Below are 14,905 nucleotides of genomic sequence, written 5' to 3' on the forward strand. Positions count from 1 at the left end.
ATAAGAACTCATAAAATATTACTTTCTAAAATCAAGATGCTGGAGTTGCTTTCTCAGTCCAGGTAATGTCCATGTACTATCATCCTGGTTTTCTATTCACCTTTATAGCCAATTGAAAGAGGATTTTATTTTTTTAAGTGTTTGTCCTGAGGTTACATATCTATATATAAACTTTAAAATAATTCCATGATTTACCCTTTTTATTTTGTAAGTAGGATTTTATACTCTTCTTCTTCTAAGTTCCTGTAGCAGAGAATGGCCACTGCTATGCATCAAAAGCATAAAAGACAAAGATTGTGCTCCAAGAAAGACCCTGAAAGTTGTCATTATTTGTCTGGTACTGATTCTTTGTTTGGAGAGAGAGTGCAACAGCCATGAAGTGATGTTTCTACAGAGGAGACAGAAGCTCACATCTCATATCTTGACAGCTGTGAACTTTCTGTATCACAGCCTCTGTCTGTTTACTGCAGTGGTCACATCATTAAATGGCACCCCAAACGCGTGCATCTGCATAAAGACAAAGCTGTAGTCATGGGAACTTAATCAGATAACATTTCCTGTTGTTAACCTTCAATGCCATACAAACAAGCCTTTTAGTTTTGAAGCAATCAGCTTGTATTGTCTGCATCATCTTATTAAATATATTCTATCAGATATGTTATTTTCACTCCTCACAAATATGTCTGATAGCAATTAAACACACACTGAGTTTTAGCAGGTCCATAGATCCACAGTGCTTGATTGCACATCTCTTTGTGTTAATCTTCTTTGCTTCTAGTTTTACGTCTTTTATCTCTGTTTAATTCATGGTTTTCTTTGTCTTTAATTTTGAATAACTAAAGTGACTCCAGAGAAAATTTTTTGAATTTCTATCAGATTTTTTACAACATAACAACATACAGATTTTACAGCTTCACTTCCCTAAAGTATCATACAGGAATATTGCAAGCTAAATTTTTGTCTTAAAATTTAAGGCAAGATGCCATCTTGTTCATGCTACTGCAAAGTTATTTTCGTGTTCTTTTTTCAGTGTGCAATTAAGGCCATGTGGCTACATATACCTGATTTGCTGTTCCGACAAAATGATGGACTTGTACATCTTCAGATTATACCATATAAAAAATTCTTCCTTGCTATTGAAGTTCTGTAATTTCTTAGTTAAAAAGTAACAGCACTTCAGCAATAAGCATTTTAAATTTGACTCTGTGTGTATTTAAAAATCAAATCATAGATGTTCTCTGTCACTCATGAGGGATTGTTGGCACCAGAGTCATTTCTGATAGTAATGTAGTGACTGTTGCTTGTAAACTGAACCCATGTTCCACTGTGAATCTCACAGTTTGTTGCAAAAATCTGAGCAATGTGGGTCATGAAATCCCATAAGATTGCCCCTCTGCCCGTTTTTGTCTCTCACCTTGCCCATTAACTGCCCAGGGGACGAAGTTGCTCCTCTTTTTTCCCATATAGTTTAAGAACAAGAACAAAAAGGTAATGTGCTCCTAGCTTGTGTATGAGAGCAGCAAATGCACAGTAAAGAGAACAGAGCTCCACACGGAACCTTGTTTAGATAACATGTACAGTTTAGTTACTTTGATTTGCATCATATATACAATACCTCATTGCTTGGCATCTGGATTTTTTTCCCCTATTAAAAAAAAAAAGGAAATTAGCATGTAGAATTGGAGGTAATGAAGAAAAATACTAATAATTGTCTATGGTTTATTTATTCTCTGATAAGTGTTGAAACATCTATCATTTGCTGCAAAACTGACTTTCAGGCAATTGTCTGTTGGTGCAAGAGACAGAATCACAGAATCACAGAATCACAGAATCACCCGGGTTGGAAGGGACCTCAAGGATCATGTAGTTCCAACCCCCCTGCCTGGCAGGGCCACCAAACATACACATTTAGATCAGGGACAGATGTTCAAGGAGCCACTGTATTCAGTAGAATACAGTCATTCTCAAAATATTTCCCCTAGAACTCATTTCAGTCCTTTAAATATTTTTTCCTTTAAAAGAAATTCATTTGTATGAAGTCTTTTTAATGAAAATATGCCTTCTTCCTTTTGAATCTTTTTCATTCTCCTTCCTCATTTTATTTTCTATTTCATCAGAGAACAGTGATAGTGCATGCTGAATGAAATACCACGAGCCTTTTTAGTTAATCTGAATGATTTCATTCCCAAGTATAAAATTTTATTCTCTGTGATTCTTTGTGATATTTGATTCTCCACATTCCTGCATGCTACACTGCTCAAGGTCAGTACAAGATTTGCTCACTTCTACTCAATTTAAAGTAGCCAGCCTGGAGGAAAAAATAGAACTACATAACAGTTATGGTCATGCAATGTTCAGAAGGCTACAGATCATCTTTGGAGGCTACATTCTACCACAGTCCTATCTACACGTGTGTGTACTTCTGTGTCTATATGTGCAGGTTTGAAGACTATCTGTATCTGTGAGAGCCACACAAATGTACCTATGGAACAATCTTCTGCTGAATAGCTACTGTACTCCAGATCATTGACAACTTTTTGACAACATTTACTTCAAGATTTTATGCAATGGCCACATGAACTGCTGGGATATGACAAAAGAAAAATTTCCATTTATATACACTCAAACTTAATACACACAAAGCTGCCACTCTACTCTTGTTTTTCTTTGTTTCACTCTCACTGGAGGCAGTGCTGACTTGTTGGATATTTCTTGGTGTAATGTTGGCCCTGAAAAGAATTTGTTTTTCAAGACCATATCAATTTTATAATATTTCACTTGTACTAGGTAATGAAGGAAAATTCCCTCCAGAAGAGTGAGATGATACCTAAAATGCAAAAGCCAGGAGTCTTTCCCAGGTCCAAGCTCTAGACGCATGCTTTGTCTGCACCTCAGCTCCAGGCAAAGCAATGTTTGGGCACGAGCACCAGACTTCAGCGTGGTTTCTAAGATTGGAAGAAAACTTCAGATATCCTCCTTCAGCAAACACTGAAAAATGAAAATCAAGAATCCTGCAATGCCAGGACGGACATAACTGTTGGCCACTGCATATTCCTAAAGCCCAAATTTGCTGAATTACTATTATTACAATCATAGGCCATTCTAGCTCACAACAGAACTGATTTTGCTTGGTACAGCTCTTCACATGGAACATGCATGAAGCATTTTCTTTCTTTCTTTCCGTAATGATAACAAACGTGCAGAAGGATTCTTAACACATTTTCAGGCAGCTCCATTCTTGACATGTTTTGTCATTTCAAAACAAAAGATCTGAAGAAGCTCAAGAAGGTAAAGATCAGAAACTAAGCACAGGTTAAGCTGAAGTGACAAGTAATGTTATCCCTTAACATTTTAGAAGCTTTTTATGCTTTGTGTGTGTGTATTCCTCAGAGGAAAAACAAGTAATTACATTTGAAACTGGCATGATAAATCTCCATTTCTGAAGTGCAGATGCACATAAGTTAAGGAAATAAAGATGAACCACAATGTGGTGGAAGCTCTGAATACGTCTGCCCGCAACATGCCTACCATTTCCATATTTGGAAAAATATGGAAAATTAAAAACTACATTTCAAACTACATTTTTGAAAGTGACATTTCATGTTCAGAAATTCATGCTGGGATTATCCAGACTGATATTTATTTTTACTCTAGCATATCTATAGAGTATACTATATTTTTCTCTTTCATTTTCTTCCTCAATTACTCTCTAGAGAAACAAATACAAATAGAAACATGCCTGTAAAAAATGAGGACCTACTCCTCATACATGAAATAATTACATCACTGACTGCTGAAATTGAAATTTTAATTCAAGCCAAAACCAAATTGTCATCATATAGGCAGCATCAATGCAGGCAAACGGAGGTTGGAGACACGATAGAATGAATGCATCACAATAGAAAACCATTTTGCTCTTCCATTAATTAGAAGAATCACTTCAGCACGAACCTATTTCTTTCTATTCACTTTTTGAAACATTTTTTTCGCAATAACACAGGTGTTTAAAAAAAAATAAATTTAGTGATTATAGGGGAATACAAATTAATGAGAAAAATGCTATCACCCACTCATCACAGAAGCATGAAGTACAACTGGCTTTTACTTACTAAACAACAGTCAACAATCAAAAGTAAATAATCAAATGAATATGGTTGGACTGTATCTGCTATATGAAACTTATCCTACCTGAGAAATATTTGCTAACTGCTATTAGCTGTTAGTAAGCAGAAAAAAAGCCTGCTGTTAATCAGTAGGTACTAGAGTGGGGGAAAAAAAAAAAAAAAAGAAAAAAAAAAAGGCAGATCTATAGCTTCCTTGCTGTTCTTGGGAGACAGATTGTGGTTATTGTGAAAAATTTTCAATCTTTACATATTCATCACCTGTAATATATTCATCTGCCTTGCCAATGATGGATTTTCCCACTGAAAAATCCATTTCTTGTGATAGATTTCCACAGCAGTGGCCTTTCATTGAAGCAGTGTAGTGACACAGTATTGCAGCAAGTTTCTTTCTGGCTGACCACTGCCATTTTCTTTTTGCTCAGATTGCAGTTTCAACAAAGTTTTCTGTTGCTGTGCCTGAAGTGAACAGCTTCCAAGCAAACCACATTCAGGCCTTTGTCACTGTGTGGGAGTGAAGGACAATGCAGTCCAGCCTCATCTGCTTGTAAGCCAAGCTACCCTACTGCTGTCCTGTGGTAGAATGCTTAAGGATGACTGCTGCACATAACCACAAGCAGCCTCCACAGATGCATGCAAGACACACCCAGCAATCCACACACTGCTATGTATCCTTCCCACATCCAACATTTTTGAACTTTGTTTAATTGCCCCAAAAATTGCATTGTAATGAGCAGGCAGGTATGTGTAGCAGATCTGTTAGGTAAGATTAAAGTTGTCCGCTGCAGCTCACGTCTTCTCGCTTCACTTTTGACTTCATATACCAGGGCAGACCTCTGGTTTGGTGATGGCAAAAGGTGAATTACAACCTTTATGTACTTTACATACTAAGGTAAGATTTAGCTTGCAGGGACTGAGAAATGACTGAGATTGGCATGCCAAATATACTGCTCCCTGAGCTTTCCAGAGAGAAAATCTTTACTTAATCAGTAAAGCAGCCACATTACAATCTTCCACACTGAGATTTTGAATTACGGTTAAAGCATTCAAAGGCCAATTCTAAAAAAAAAATCTTTAATCACCAGATGATAGTGTATCATCAACAGTTTATGATTGTGACCAGATAGGCAGCCAACCGTGCCTATCCAAAGGCAGTAAAGTGATAAGAAAAAAGATTTGAAAAACAGTGGCTGTAACCACCTCTCTGAGTACAATTTCAGCAAGAAATTCTTATCATACAAATGCCTTTTCAGTGTACCCAAAAAAGTGAAATGTGGTTATACTACAGTTTACTTACACAGTATGGTAGACAGACACATCATCCTATGAAAAACATATAACAAAAATACTTGCCTTCATACATTATAAAAATGTAATTTTAATTGGCACATACATATTTATAAACGTATTAGTATCTTGTGACTGTTTCTCTGTTCACATAGGTCTTTTACACTAAGTTTGTTGCTAACAAAAGACTGGTTTGTTTGGAAGCTTGGATCATCTTTCTCATTAGCACTGAAGGTCTGAAACAGAAATGTTTGTGGTGCTCTGCTGTAGTGTTTCTCCTTGAACTGTGACAAGTACTTCTTGGGATTTTAAGATTAAATTTATTTTTTCTCATCGTCTAAGCAGGCTCAATGATATCAAATGTCTGCTTAAACTGTAGAAACTATTTTGCTAGTTGAATAAAGCAAAGAGTGATGCTCCACTTGTGGTTTAGCTTCTGGTGAAGCTCCTTGAGGAAACACTTGACAGGCTTCTTCTTCGAAAGTTGCTTCTCACAGTCTGAAAAACTGAGAAGCACAGGAAAGTTCTGTGTTCATGGATCAGAAATTGGGATCATGGTTGGGCTGCTGCTGGCTGATGAAAGCTGGAGAAATACAGGCAACAAATCTGTTGAAAATATTTCTGATAAGTCTCATTAAAAGAAGGCATCTTGCCCACATTCATATGCTAGTTGAGCCCCAAACCCTTTCCTCTTGGTGTGACTACTCTCTGGGCACTGACTGCAGACAATAATTGCAGACTCACCTCCTTGCAAAGTGTGTAAGCAAATGGGTAAATGCAGCAATCAAGAGTTATTCAGCTAAAGAAAGGAATGATTCAGTAGTTTTTAAATAAATCAAGAATGAATTCCAGCAAACAGAAAATAAATTGAGAAAAATCCTCAACATAAGACAAAGGACAAAGAGAAGACTGAATGTTTAAAATTGGATCACTAATGCTTGTCTTTGTTTCTGGATGGAAGAACAATCAGGAAACATATGAGGTAAAAATGTAAATGGGAATTTCTTAAGTTTTCCAGTGAAACAGAATCATAAACACTAAAATATCAGCTTGATTTAAACTAAAAATAGAAGTTCAGAATTATCTGTGAATGCTTAAAAAGTTTGAACTGTTTTGGTCTGCCACTTTTAAAGTTTGTACTTTTATAACCATGTTTTCAGAAAAACATGGTTATAAAAGTACAAACTTTAAAAGCTTTCCTACAAGTGCTCTGAAATTTCCACTGTGGCTTAATAGGCATGGGTGTCCAGCCTTTTGGATTTCCTGGGCAGCACTGAGAAAAGAGGGATTGTTTTGGTTGCTGCTGTGAAATTGGTGCAGGCCCAGGGCTGGGCTGCTCAGTGGGGCAGAGCTGCTGCCATGATGGCATGGGGCAGCTGCAGTGTGAGCCGGGCTGGGCCACAGGAGGTTCATGGGATGAGGACTAGACATGCCTTCAGTCTATCTTTTAATTGCCTCTGTCCTTCAGATTAATGTGCTCCATTGTGCCCTACATCTTTGTTTTTTCACAGAAGAGTCTTTAGTTTCTTTTTAATCTACTTTTTGTGTTTCTCTAAAGGAACTGGAGAGCATGGCTTTGTATTTCAAATTTTAAAGGACAAAAACTGGGTTTTTAAACAGATTTTTCAATGGAAGAGCAACATACTAGTTGCTAACCTGACTAGCAGCTCCATGTTTCTCCCATGCTAAGTAAGCTCTGCTGATTTCAAAAGATGCGTGGAGGTAAAATGTCACTTGCCTTCAGGGCAATCCCTAAAAGAAAACGTGAGGAGTCACACACTTCATTTTCCCTTCTTTCACAAAATGTTCTGATCTCAGCTAAACAATCTAACAGTAATCAGATGAGAGAAGCTACAGAAGAGGAGCTCACATGGTAAGAAAATAATAACCTGCAAATCCTACCCAGACATATCCTGTTTCAGTTTCTGTGTGATGCTTCCTTCTCAGCCCACCAGAGCTAGGTTTTGCCTTCACTTGAGCAGTTAGTCCCATCTCTTGACAGCTTAAATACTGCTGACTCCACGCTTCCTCCTTTTGTATGGGGAGATAAGGTGGTGGTAACAGGGTATGGTAATGCCGAGCTCAACCCCGTGAGCCTAGGGCTCCATTCCCTGCCTGTTGCTGAAGCACTGTGCTCAGAAACCTACTGAGCTAACATAAAGCAGTTTGTAGATTATTTCTGTAATTTATAAATTATGTGGTGCAGTATAATGATAACAGTGCAGATTACAGATTAAGCTGACATCTTAACAAACATCTTCTTGTGGATGCTGCACTGCAGCAAAAGAGGTTATTGCAAAGTGACCTGACTTACATTTACATTTTCGGTAAATGAATCATCATGCTTTATAGATCTTAGATAATCAGCAGTTAGAACAAGAAATAGAGACCAAATGGCCACACTGAGAGATTAGTATGCTCCAGGCAAAAAGATGGGAAAAGAATACAGAGGAGAGGAAGAAATTATACATGGAGATATAAAACTCTGTGCAGTTTTTAAGCAAAAAAGAATTGAAATTGTTTTGAACTTTTCTTTTTACTTATTATTTATTTTGTTTCCTAAGAATTTTTTTATTGTTCAATACATAATTAGTGTTTTCTAGAAAGTGAAACTCCTTTCCTACATTAAATGTAATTATATTTAAAAGCATAGTTTATCGTCTATAAATTAAGCTTCAGTTCTCATCACATTCTGTCTTCCTCAGTTCGAGCTTTCTGTGGTCTGTAAATTGGTTTTAATGATTTAGGAATTCCTAACAATTCTAGCCTTTATAGCTCATTAATTACTTAACATTCCATTAGCAGTCCATTTTGTAAAGAGGAGAAAGAAAATAAGCTACAAGTGCTGAATATAAACAGAATTAAATATGCTAGAAGCCATTTAGAATATGGATGTGTTATAGAGCTTTGATGTGACCTATTTGTGATTAGTGTGCTCAGTGCTACTGTTCGCTCAGCACAAACAGAGCAGACTGAAGGTGGCAATTCATTGTCTTCCACTGTTCTCTTCACTCCTCAGAGTGCTGTAAAACATATTTTGCTTCTGGCATAGTCCACAGACACGGTCAACACATCTCTTTGCAGATGTCAGGTATTTTGGGAGACATTTTGAGTGTATTTTTCCTGAGTGGTTGTAGATCAAAAGCAAAAGTAAACGGCTCCTTGATTTCTGCAAATAAGATGCTGTGAAACTACCTCACAACAATGCACAGCCTCATAAACCGATGGACAGGAAACAAGTGGTGACTTTTTTTTTCTTGGCCTATTGCCACCATTCAGATCTGTTGAATCTTAAAGAAATATACTTTCAAAGGCTGCTGCTGTAACAGCAGAGAACTCACTTGTACAGAATGTGTGATATCTTGACTTTTCCATCAGGTATCACTTGCTCCCAGATTGTCATGGAATTGATTGTTAATGATTTCTAAGTGCCATTAAGTTCCAGCATCATGTTCCCTTGCTGAAGAAAAAAAACCTCCTTGTTCCTTTTGGTCTTTCTCACTGCATGTTCTATCTCAGAAGTATGATTATGGAATGGACTCAGATTGCTTGGACATAAATGGAACTTCTTGATTAACTGCTAAATCATGTCAGATAAGGGTCACAAGGATCAGAGGCACCTCTCATTTTTCTGACATGACCTTATTCCCCCTACAGTAGTGCAGAATACTATTCAGTGACTATTCTAAACAGCCTTGGACAAACCAGATCTTTCACTTAATGAGATCATGCATATGGACATTGGTTGCCCTGATACTAATCTTTAATTCTATATCATGGTAAATTTGCTGTATTGATCATATGTAACTGCTAAACTAACATCTGAACTCAGCACTGAAAGCAATTACCTGCCACCTAATGAATTCTCATAGCTGCATCTATTCTACAGCCCATACCTATCCCATAGTGTGTTCTCTCCTTTTGTCTAACAAGCAGAACTACCAGAAAATATCAAAGTTTCGTCTCTGCTGGAAGCTTTCTTTCAAAATTTCTTCTAAAAAAACCAGGATAGATCATAAATTAAGAGCACTTCATTTTACAAAGCCTTCTGCTCTTCAACTCACTTAACCTTTTGATCCTCCTTATAACCAGCAGAGGAAGATATTATGCAGCTGTTTTCCACCTTTAATTAGCAGTTACTGATGTAGACACCACCAGCTCTGGAAAACCATGTCAGTATCAACAAAGATGAAAAAGATGCTTGGTACTGAAAATAAACATATAAATTAAATGTGAATATAAATAGTAAAAAAAGATTAGTATGCCTTAAGCAGCACTATCTAAAGGATGGGTAAAAAATTATACCATAGTGTATCAACAGCCTATGGAAAAGCTACATGCCATAATCTCCTAAAGAGTTTACTCTTGCCCAAAGCATTTCTGCATTCTCAGTTTTGCTTTGGAAAGTTGGTACTAGTATTTAGAAACTCATCATACTCTCTTCTTATTCAAGTGATAATGCAATGAGCATACATACAGAGCCTGGAGTGCACTCCCAGCACCTGGGAAACAGTCTGTATTTCCCTGTTCATTCAGATCTATTATAATAGCCTAAGCTTGTGTCATTTTATTTTTTCACTAGGCAAAAAAGGAATCTAAAAATCAACTACATTTGAATACCTAACAGCACATGTATTTTATGTTTAATGTTCTACCACCGTCTACTTGCAGGTGACTTGAGAGTCACTGACAAAAATAAAAAATGAAAATTCCAAAACCAGTTACCAGAGCAATCCAATAACCACAGCCCTCTTGCTACAACTTCTTCCTGCCAGTGGAATATTTTTTGCTGTACAGCCAACACTGTTATTATTTGGGAGTCACTTTCAGCATGTCTTCATGATTCTTCTTTCAAGTTCAATTTATTTCTAACACCCTCTGTCCTCAGCATACCTTTCAACCACTCTAAGTCACTTTAGTAAATATCTTCCTTGTACGAGATGTGATCTGAGGTACTTAGAAATTAACTATACAGATGCTGTTGTACTTTATTAGAGTATTCAAAAAGCAAACAACAGAGGTACTAGCTGGATGATCACTGTGAGGGAGCCTTGGGGCCTTCTGAATAAAATACATCTGATTTGGAGTGGGAAAAAAAAAAAAAAAAGAGGATTTTTTGAGATTTCTACAGTTGACGCATCAGTAATGAAGTAGGTTGTGGAAAACAAAATCCAATCTGTCCATGAGGAGACAATAAATGAACAATACACACATGTGCAAATGCATAATGATACAGACATAACAAACTGTGCAGAACAAGCAATGGTGTGGTACTATATGTGCAAGAAGAATTAGAATAGATCTAAGGCATTAGGCAAGAACTTAGGATCATTTCAGAATTTGTGGATGTGCCTCAATATTAGTGGTAGCACAGCTTTTTTCTGTATGTATATTTACTATGTACATATACAAGTGCATATACATAAAACATGCATTGTGTCATCTAGTAGGATGTGTATATGAACTTGAGCAAATGAAAATGAAGAGGTAATCAGGAGAAAAAGTATTCCTCGCATTTGGGTCTGTTAAACTGTGGAAGTATTTCTTCAGGGAAGCAGTGAAAACATTATACTTCAGTCATTTCAAACTGAATCGGGCTACATATTGTTTCTTTTATGTGAATGTCATTCTTGCTTTGAAAAGGTTTGTTTTCTTTTGTACTGATATAGCCCAAAGCAGAATTTACCTCCTTGGGAACAATTTATTTTATTAGGAGTTAGCAGGGAGAGCGCATACACAATCCACCAGCTCTTATCTCATTCTTAGCACTTATGAGAAAAATGAGAGATCTCTGAAAATAAATACTGTAATAGATTTTACTATGCATTTACATAGTTGACTGAATATTCTAGGATTTCCTAACATGTAGATGACACAGTCTATAATGACTTGTATAGAGGAAGCACTTATTTATGTAAAACAGGCACACTTGAAACAGTTTAAGTGGAAAACCTGCCATGTAATTTAATCCAAACAGACTGCCGTCAGTAGAATATCTCTCACCTATTATTTAGGTACCTCATTTCCTTGGAGCAGTGTACCTCCAGTTTGGTTTCACTCTGTTCTCATTTGTACTAGGAAAGTTCATCAGTGTGCTGATGTATTTGGAAAGAAAACCAAGTTTGAGAATACAAATGTGAAAGGGAGTGCTTCCCTGTTCTACTTTTAACAGTCCTCTATTAATTACTAAATAAAGATAATTTATTACAGTGGAAAAGAAAGATCTGTATGTTTTACTAGCAATATAGCTGTACTGCACAGCTATACAGTATTTATAATTTCAGAAAACTACTGACTGTAAGTATTCATTAATGGTGAACTGTGTGGTGCTTTGCTTCATGTTGTCTATTCAGTCAATCTGCCAGTTGATGAATCACTACAATAAAATAGTTGTATAGCATTGCACAGGGATCTCAGTCATCAAGTGTGGAAATGGTTTTGATCAACAGTGTTACTCAACATCTCCTGAAGTGAGTGCACTGGATGGGGACTCTGAGGAGACTCACCATGGCTAAAAAGCTTTACTGGTGCCCTGACTTTCAGAAAGTTCACGTGTAATTCGTAAATTGATTAAAAATGAAATCAGATGCTTGAACTTTGGCAGTTGGCTTTGACAGAATTACTTTAATAAATAAGTTTGAGAAGTATGATTTTTTGTATATAAACCTGACTTTTTATTTAAAATAGCATTACAGTTACATTAAAATAATCCTAAAACACCATCTTCTGTTTTCCATATCTATTAGTTCTCTCTGGACATTGCCTATCATTGCGTTCTTCTGAAATTGTTCATTCTTCACTTCTTTCATGCAGAAACTACTCTGTTAGTTTCCAGAGTGGGTGACAAACTGTTCACTCGCTGTTGTACAAGGGCTGGTGCAACCTGGAGGAGCTGAGCTTAGTTCAGCCCTGGTGGGGTGAGCATCAGCATGCCCTAACACTGCTGTGAATGGAAAGATTCTTAATGGTGCTCGATCTAAGAGGTCAAATAAGGAATGCATGTAACTTGCTTCTTTTGCCAAGCGTGTGAGGTCTCTTGGCGCTCTTCCATTTTAGGAATAGTTACAAGCACTTCATTTGGCTTTCTGGCTTCTTCCTGTGCTGCTTTTAAGAACTAATTTCTGTATGCAACAAATTTGGGAACAAGAGAGAGCTATCTACAGTCATGTAAGCAGAAAATTTGGCTGCTGTGCGAGCCCCATCTTTCCCACTGAAAAAATGGAACAGAAAGTGCTCTGAGGCCATCACCCATTCTTCTCAGAGACATTAGATCTCTGTTTCCTGTGACTTTCTCAGGGTCACCCTTGAAAAAAAAAGGGTGAATAAATATCTTGTCACATGGATACTTCCTTCTGCACTTCCCCTCCTCAGGCAGTTGCAGACAGCAATAAGGCCACCTCTCACTATTGTTTTCTCTAAACTAGATGAACTAGTTTGAGGAGACTAGACAACTAGTCTCCTCAGCCTCTCCTCACCATTCATGCCTACCAGTCCTTTTACCAGCTTTGTTGCTCTCCTCTGAAAGAATCTCAATGTCCCTTTTGGAACCTAGAATGGAACTCAGTACTCCAGGTGAGGCAAACAGAAGGGTGTAAAGTCTCTTATGGGAATTTGAACTATGCTGGACTTTCCTTTGCCCCCTCACCTCCATGTGACTAACATTGGGCATGTGCCACTACACACTCCTGAGGGACCCTGGAGACGAAGGCACTGTGGTGCAAACTGAAAAGCAAGATGGAGGGGAGGGGGGCATGCAGCAGAGGCATGAATGTGATCCACATATGGCCACCACTGCCTCCCTGGGCAGCCAGAGTCTTTGGAGGTAGTTTGGAAAATGTTTCCTCAGGCCTTACATTGTTCCCTTAGAACACACAGGAGTGTATGTGTACTTGGAAATCAGGCTTTTCCTGCTGTGCCATTTTCTAGGTGAAACAATTTACAGTACTGGCAAGCTATCCTAATGCAGTTTTTCTAGATAATAGCAGGCTTATTTGTAATTCTGTCCACAGATTTTGGGTTTGAATTTGGCTTAGATTTTCCCACAGTACTTGAAAAATTATTTAAAATTCTCCAGGGAAGGAAGAGCTTCACAGTCTGTTACCCAGATTAAATACTTTTTGCTCCTCATAAGCTTACCACAGCTTCACCAATTTTTCTTGACCTGTCTGTGCTGTTGGCATGTCCACTCACTGTTTAAAGCCATTTCAGTGGCCCGAAGTACTCCTGCATTCACCTGCATTCAGTCTGTGCTCTCCTCTACCTTCCTTGTTCTGGTGTAGAGACTTTAAAATCCTTTTGCCCATCTGCATCCCAGAAGATAAATACAACCTTTCCCCTGCATTGTCGGTGCTGTCAAAATTATCCAGCCATTAGTTCCAGTAAATTAGAGGGCTCTATTTTGTGAACTCAATCCTAGCAGTCCTGGCACCTCTTACATCCTGAAGTGTCTTTTTCAAACGGTGTTAATGCTGAGAACAAAACATCACTGCTTCTAAATCTGAACTGGCTTCCTGTATCCTTCTGAGTGAAATGATTTAGTCAGGTTAGTCAGAGAGTGTTGCATTTCAACAACACAACTATTTTTCAATAAACATTAAAAACAACATGTGCAGTTCTCTTTAACACTGGGAAATTCCATTTTATTAAGATCTGAGCAGAAAACTACTTTTGGATGACCTGAAAAGTAATTTGCAGGTTAAATGTGTCTGTGTTTGGGGGGTGATTAATGATTGTATCTTCAGAGTAATAAAAATCATTAGAATCACTTCTCAATTTCCTTCCTTTTATGAAAAAGGAAAGAGTGAAGTGTTTACACATAGATTTCTTCCTTACATCTTCGCTCACTTCACACTTTTACTCTGTGAAGTAAATAGCTTCATGCTGCACAATTTTTATAAAGAAATCTAAAATGATACAAAGACTTTGTGGCCCAGGCTTCAGAGAATCAAAGTGTTAACTAACTTAAGATTCACTGAAAATAAAGCCTATCTCAACATAATCTTTTCTGTGAATTGACAGATGATGCTGAGATATACTTTGTTTTCCTGCCACCTGATATCAAATCAGGACATTAAAGGTGGGCAGTTATAAAATCTACAGCAGATGACAAAGACTTCCAGTGCTACCAGAAGAACTGTAACAGGAGGTTTGCAACACAGAAATCCCAGAAATCCCCTGATTGTCGTTGAGCAAAGCAGAAAGATGGGTGCACTCATGCAGGAAGATGCCATAAAACACACTCTGCCTTTTGCCTGTAGTTTTAGCAGCAATCTAAAAAAAAAAAAGAATGCTGCCAGTCCCACTGTCACCCTACAGATATTGTGAGATTTTCACGGAGAAGAAGGGTCCTTAATACCACCTGGACATGAAGAAAATCCCATAAAGTTTTCATGTTTTCACATGTACATATACATATATACATATATAAATATAAAGTATCTGCAGCAGCTATCACATGGTGATCTTAAGCTCGTAATGATAAGAGGTTACTATTCCAT

Source organism: Lagopus muta, chromosome Z (assembly GCF_023343835.1).
Source record: "Lagopus muta isolate bLagMut1 chromosome Z, bLagMut1 primary, whole genome shotgun sequence".
NCBI classification, from domain to species: domain Eukaryota; kingdom Metazoa; phylum Chordata; class Aves; order Galliformes; family Phasianidae; genus Lagopus; species Lagopus muta.